Source organism: Podarcis tiliguerta, assembly GCF_965153285.1.
Source record: "Podarcis tiliguerta genome assembly, chromosome: 10".
Taxonomy (NCBI): domain Eukaryota; kingdom Metazoa; phylum Chordata; class Lepidosauria; order Squamata; family Lacertidae; genus Podarcis; species Podarcis tiliguerta.
Genome location: NC_139543.1, coordinates 45189944 through 45197529, shown reverse-complemented (window position 1 = coordinate 45197529; position 7586 = coordinate 45189944).

The window sequence follows — 7586 nt, the reverse complement described above, 5'->3', positions numbered from 1 at the left end:
GACTCGCAGGCGGGGCAGCGCCCCCTCCTCGCGCGAATGTTTCCCGCTATTTTCATTTTCTCAGCGCCTCCCCCCCCCGCTCATGTTTTGCCTCATTTCTCTACTCCTGCCTCTGCTCAGGTTGCGATGGAAGATTATGACCACGATGTTGTCATTGTCGCTGCAAATAAAAGCAACACTTTCGAAGGCCGTCGCCTCCAGCAAAGTGCAGCCGGGTTTCAGCTCGATGGGTGCATTTAAAAGAAAGGGGGGGGGGGGGAGCAAATCTTTGACCCCGCTGAGAGAAAAGCAAAACAGTGGGATCGAGAGCTTGTAACTCTGGAACATCTTTCTGCAGGGGTGGGAAACATATTTGGAAAATATAGCATATTCCAGGCCGTTTTGAAAGCAAGATTGGAATCGCATTTTCGATTTGCTGCTGAGTGATTTGATGGGGTCTTGGGCTGTAGGCCTTCAGCCCTGCAAAAACGTTGAGGCTTACACCAGCCATGGAGAATCTCCCTCATCCTTTGCCATAGCCTATGCGGCACCAATATTTAGTGGGGTGTGCAGTGGTAAGATTTACTATTTTCTTTGCCCTCCTAAAAAAAATAAAAATATGTTTAAAAATGAGGAGGGGGGGGAATCCCCAGGGGCTTTAATAGTACACTCAATCCTATACTTGTTTACTCAGAAATAAGTTCCACTGTAGTATTTTAGGCTTACTCCTACGGAAAATGTGTTTAGGATTACAGTCTGAAAGTCAACACACATCTCTCTCGTGTACACACACATAAACGCTTGAGAATCCAGCTCCTGTCACAATTGGTTGCTCTGATTCAGTCTTCCATACAAAAGGATATCACAGACAATCTTCAGCTCTCCCTACTCCACTCCTGGGTGTTTATTTTGTGTAGATTTACAGGCAATTTGCAGGAAGTGGTGAGGAACATAGGAAACTAAGGAGCAGTCAGAGGTCTCTCTCTGCCTTATCAGGAGATACTATTGAGTATTGAACCTGGGACCTCCTTATGCAAAGCAGGTGCTCTACCCCTGAGCTACAGAGCCTTCTCCAGGAAGGTAGAGCTGGAAGAAGGAAGCTGGAAATGGATACAAAGAAACAAGCTGAATAAGATTTAGTAAATCGAGCAATGATGAGGTAAATGGAAGGTCAAAGAAAGGAAATCTTAAAAAATTAACCAGTTCATCAATTACTTCATGTATTTTCTTCATTTGTTGAAGTTATTAGTTCCTGGGAGAAGCGTAGCTCATGCATATCTGACATAGTAGGGTATGTTTTGAAGCTTCACAGTCACAGATGCTACCAAAGGAAGAGCAATTAATTTCCACCTCGTACGTTACACTATGTAAATAAGAGAAATAGCCAAACAAAATGTGTGAATGGACACTTGGGCATATGGTCAGTGTGTTCATTATCAGACAAGCTCTCAAGGCTCTCATAATAAAAACAAAACTTTATCCAACATTTACAATGAAGTGTGTAGGCAAAAGAAACCTAGTCACTAGCCTACCATGTTGCTAGTGCTGAATAAATACCAAGGACTGATTCACACCTGCATGTGTATCATTCAATAACACATGACTCAATGACTCACAGCTAAAGTTTCAAGCTGTGTTACACACATCCTGCCTCTGAATAGTGAAAACAGCAAGGGTAACAGTTTTCTTTGCAGAAGAGTACACTAGAGATTTACTTAGAAAAAAGTCACATTGTGCAACATTACTTGCTCCCAGGTAAGCATGTGCAGGATTTCAGCCTTATAGAGTCTTTGTAATGATTAATTTGCAACTATTACAAAACATAGCATTATGAAAGCAAACCAACACGTGAACAACGTGCAATAAATATCTTGGCAAGCAACTTGTGTAGCCATCCCCTGAGGCTCTATCAGCCAAGTATCAGCCCTCTGTCAATTCAAACGGCATGCTGTTGTTCTCTCACAAACGCATCTTCCATTTACTCTTCTCATATCCCACCCCAAGTTGATGTTCATGAGATGACTGAAGTAGCTTCTGAGCTTCCAGTGACTGCTGTGGGCAGTTTCACATACTGCATTTTTACATGTGTCGATACATACCATGCATGTGTCCATAGCAATTTAATAATGCAGGCATGCAACAGATATGGTTGTCTCCATCTCTGCATCCATATCTCTTGTAGTTCTTGTACTTTTAGTCCGCGTTTCAGGCCCAGATGGGCTTGTAGAGCGTCTTACAACATTTAATATACAGTCAAAAATGCTTCTAGAGTGGGGATACCTGCCTGGGTTGAGTCTGGGAACTTTGGAAGACTGTTGCCTCCCCTCCCTCTTATGCATCAAATAGGTACACATGCCAGGATGCTGAGACTAGCCATTGCATATATATGCACAGCAGTACATATATGACATGTTAAGCACTGCCATGCATGACCCCTTTTAAACCAGACTGTTACACAAACCACCTTTTCAAACCATGTTCACTGCAAAAAGTAGCCAGACACCACTGAATCTACCATTTGAATTGCAAGACACTTCCTACACAGTTCAATAAAGTGGTTATCAATAATGTGGCCTGCCTGTGTTGCCCACTTTCTTTACGTTGTACAGAGCAATTAAGTGCTCTGATAAGCTGCAATGGTGCTTGATTACATTTCTGAAGCAATCAGCACTCTGGAGAGCACTTGCTACCTTGTTTTGTTTACAATCAGCAGATGCCCTGAAGGGGAAGCATACAAGGAAATTAAGCATGCAATCACTGTGCAGAGTCAAACTGACGTGGGACTTAATGGAGAAGTCTAAGGTCAGCCACATAATTAGGGCTCCACATGAGTCCATTTGAAATGCTTTCAGTGTCTCCCTTTATCCCGTTTTCTCTCCCTCTGTGGAACCAAGGTGGTAACATCACCACACCCTTGGGATGTTACTATGAGATACTGTGAAAGCTGGTAATATAACTGGCTTAAAAGCCAGTTAGATGAACTGACAGAGAGCATAAATGGTTCTGCAAACTGCAATGCTTCAGAACCAACTTCACATCCATGGCTGGTCTAGATTTCTGTGCACACCCTCCAACTCCCCACAACTTGTTTTAAAGCCATTCAGTCATTTTGATTTATTTGATTATTAGAGTGCAAGAAGTCTGGAATGAGAACTATAGCGAGGGGCAAGCTATTCATTTTGTAAATACAGTTCTTTACAGTGGTAAATGTTATGAAAAAGCATCGATACATCAGATCTGGATTGCTAAGGCACACAGATAAGGGCTCTCAGCTTCACAGTTACAGAACTTCCTACCTCCCCCCAGCCACCCTGCCTCCCTCCCTCAAAGGCTAGCTTGCATGCAGTGAGAATGGGTTAAATATTCATATCTGAAAAACATGGATTGTAAAAAAGTTGAAAGCTGCCCTTGAATTGCAGACTCACCAGCCAAGGACAGTTTTGCATTTATGTTGACATCCAGTTTGATGAAGGTTAAATCTTCCTGCTGCAAGTGCTTCATAGTTCTGAGACACCTTATTTGTCATCAAAACATGGGAGGCTGCCTTATACCAGGCCAAGACTGTTTGTCCAACCAGCCCAGTAGTGTCTATGCAAGCGGCAGCTTGCCAGCATCCCATACAGAGTAGGACTAACCAAGATCTCTTTAACTGGAAAAGGCAGGGATTGAACATGGGACTTTCTGCAAGTATATGCTCTACTAATCCCTCCCTGCAGGAAACCTTGCTCCAAGCTTGCAGAAGCATGCATGCCTCTCTGTATTATTTTTACTACATAGCCTTGTCAGTCTAGGGCAGTTGTGGTAAAAAATTTGGCCCCCCAGATGTTGCTGAGCTACAACTCTCATCAGCCTCAGGAAGCATGGCCAATGGCCAAGGATGTTGGGAGTTGAGGTTCATCAACATTTGGAGAGCCAAAGGTTCCCCACACCTGATCAAGGAGCTCCAGATGTTGTTGGACTACAAATCCCATCATCTCTGACCATTGGCTAAATTGTCTGGGGATGATGGGAGTTGTAGTCCAACAACATCTAGGGACCAAAGGTTGGCAAATACTGTAGATACTTCAATCTAGGTCCTAGCAATATGGATGTCGGAATAGGGAATGGGGAACTTGTGAGCCTTCAGATGTTGTTGGATTCCTGACTCCCATGGTCAAGGGTCAGAGGTTTGGGGAATTATAGTCCAGCAACACCTGGAGAGCTGCAGGTTCTGCATTCCTGCTCTAGCCTCGAGCCTTGGCAGTGGCTCTTAACTCAATTATCATTATCTTAGCTGCAGTAATGCTTACCCAGCTGCCTCATAACTTCTGCAGCACTGTTTGGCATGCTATTCAACTCATTACATTATGGCAATGCCTCTTCTTACACTTTTAAGACAGCATATTTCTTCTATACTATCACTTCATTCAAAATAACAGTGCCAGGGTTTAATGTGTCAGATTCAAACCAGTGCTTAACCATGCGGTAGACCTAAGAACAGCCTATTAAGTCACTTTTGTAGCACTAAAGTAATTTCACAGACAGATGGATAGGTTATTGATCACCCCTTTCAAGTTAGAATACTTAACTGTGTGGTATTTTCCTTTAGACATATGTGCCAGCAAGAAAGAGAGAGAGATTGTATTGGGTGATTTTTTTATATAAAAAAATTCATTCGCTTGTTTAGTACAGTACTGTTGTGTCAGCCAAATGGCGGACATTTTGACTGAAAGCTTCCTCTCTCTCTTATTGGCTCAGTGCAAGCAGCGTCCAGACAGCTAGCTTGAAGTGTAGATTTGAAACACTTAACCTTCATCAAGTCACTTTTCATCAAGTCCTCCCATCCTGTCCAACAGCTATGGAAACCTATGCAACTATCTAGATAGCAACTCTCATCATTTGAAGACTTGCTGTTGTATTCTGCAGGACTGTGGACATTACCTTTGAAGAGCAGATCCCAGCTTTGTGTCCCAGGCACATTTCAGCCCCACCCCTTCACCCTCAAATTCCAAAAGCAGTTTGTTGGAGAGCTGTATTCAATAAAGAAAAACCTTGGTTGGTTGCAAAGAATTTATTTCCAGGGCCTCTGGCTTGTAGACCAGCTAAGCTTGCACGGATCAGGTTTCCTGATCTTTTTCAAGTCTTCCCCATTGTGATTAGGAGTGAGAAATTTGTGGCTCCTCAACTCCTATTGGATTGCAGCTCCCACCTTTCCTCACCATTGGCCATACTGGGTCACACCCACACATTTAAAGCACTCTTATTCCACTTTAGGAGTCATGGCTCTCCTCCAAAGAATCTTGGAAGCAGTAGCTTGTTATGGGAGCTGAGAGCGTTAACAAACCAGATTTCAAGATTCTTGGGGCAGGGGGAGCCATGAATAAGAGTGCTTTAACTATATGGTGTGGATGTGACCTTGGTCTAGTTCAAGAGCACATGATCCACCACAGAAATCTGTTTAGGCACACAGTTAAACCGGTTTGTGTGGAGGCCAGAAATCTATTGTGTTAACTCAGCACTCCCAGAATCCTGCTATTTTGGGGTGGGATTCAATCATATCCTGGCAAATTCAGGTTGCCCAGCTGTAGTTGCTAGGGAATTTTTATGCAACAAACCCGTTTCTCCAAAAGATCAGATTTTTTTGCAGTAAGGTGAAATGCACCAGAAAGCATGAGATAACACTTGCTTTGATGCAGCGGCATCTAACCTCTCTGCCAACCAATCGGAATGGACTGCTCATCAAATAGCCAACATCATCTCATTTACCAGAAAATATATTATGATGAATGCTCAATAAACCAATGGTCTGTGGACCAGGAGCCGTTCCTTTCCTTTGCCTATTCCCCTGTCTCAGACACTGATGGGTGCATGGGCAGAGCTTTCTTTCTGTTTTTCCTGCCCCACCCTCACCTCTGCAAAATATCCACAATACAGCCAGAATGTTGGTTTATGTCTTGAACTGCTGCAAGCTGGCAGCTGCAGAAAGCCTGAGATTCTTACTCCAGTGCTCTTTGCTACAGTAATTCTTTAGCAACGCCGCATACGGCCAGCTGTTGAAATCGCTTTCAGTTATGATACTGGTCCCCGGAGATCTGGCTACAACTCCGCTTATGAAGTAAGTTTAGAAATCAATGCAGTGTCTCCCTCTTCATACCTCCTTGTGTTCTGAGAGACCAGTTGACGGGGAAGCTTATTGCAGCAAGAGGGTGAAGACAGCTTGGCTTCCTCACAGCCCATCCGATCTCTGCCTCTTGGCCCCCTTCTTATCCAGCTTCCACATCTGCCTCCGATTCTGGACTGCTATCTGCCACGGCCTATTCCTGCTCACTAAACCCTGTTTCCTCTTCAGCATCTGACACCTCCTCTTCCCAGTCTTCCCCCTCTGACCACTCATCCTTGTCCCACCACCAATCCCCTGAGCTCTGAGCCTTCTTCCCTTGGGGGTTCCACTGCTGGTACCTCCCACCATTCCTCTGCATCCAGCCAGTCCATGACAGCAGGTTAGGGCTGGGACTGAGCCGACTAGCTGGGTATCTTTTTTCAGCCCAAGGGCCACATTCCCTCATAGGGAACCTTCCAGGGGCACAGCTAGAGGCAAAAAATGGGCAGAGAAATTTTATTTATTAAATTCATATCCCACCCTTCCTCCCAAAGGAGTCTAGGCAGTAACGAACGCAACTCCATGTCAGCAGACTGTATTCCAGCCATGCAGAATCCAGCAGTTTTTCACCTCTCCACTCAAGCAAGCAAGCAAGCAAGAAGCAACCACTACAGTTCAAGGCCCCATTTGTTCTTCTTGTTGCTGTTTAGTCTGGTCCGACCCCATGGACTAGAGCACGCCAGGCACTCCTGTCTTCCACTGCCTCCTGCAGTTTGGTCAGACTCATGCTGGTAGCTTCAAGAACACTATCCAACCATCTCGTCCTCTGTCGTCCCCTTCTCCTTGTGCCCTCAATCTTTCCCAACATATTTTCCAGGGAGTCTTCTCTTCTCATGAGGTGGCCAAAGTATTGGAGCCTCAGCTCCAAGGCCCCATTTAGAGCTATGCAAAAGCACTCTTGGATCAGGGCAGTAAGGCATAGTGGGTACACAGTCTTGAAGGTGCTGCAATTGCCAGGGGATTCAATATGCAGCAACCTGAGGGTGTTCTGAATACAGGCACCCCAATTGTGGAACTCTCCCAGCCTTGATACAGTGTCTTATAAGCTTTGGTGCCCAGACAACTTATTCAATTTGGGGTTTAGTCCATGTTGTTTCACTTTGCAAGCTACTATTTAACTGGGTATGCGCTCTGGCCTTTTTTTACTGTTTCCTGATAGACTGTGTGGTTTTATAGTGTTTTATCAGTATTGTACCCCGCTTTAGGATTCTTTAATAATAAAAGCAGCATAAACAAGTTTTATAAAGTGAATAAAAATAAATAAAAGAGAAAGTGAAATTCCAAATGCTAGATAGAGAGCCTGAGAAGCTGGTGGTTGTCTGCGCACCCAGAGGTCAACCCTGGTCTAGTCACTCTGGCTGTGTGCTATTCTCAATATAGTAAAAAGAGTGGAATGGGCTATTTTTATATATACACACCCACACATATACCACAGATGCTTCCAGAAAGAGGGCCTAGCAAAGAACAA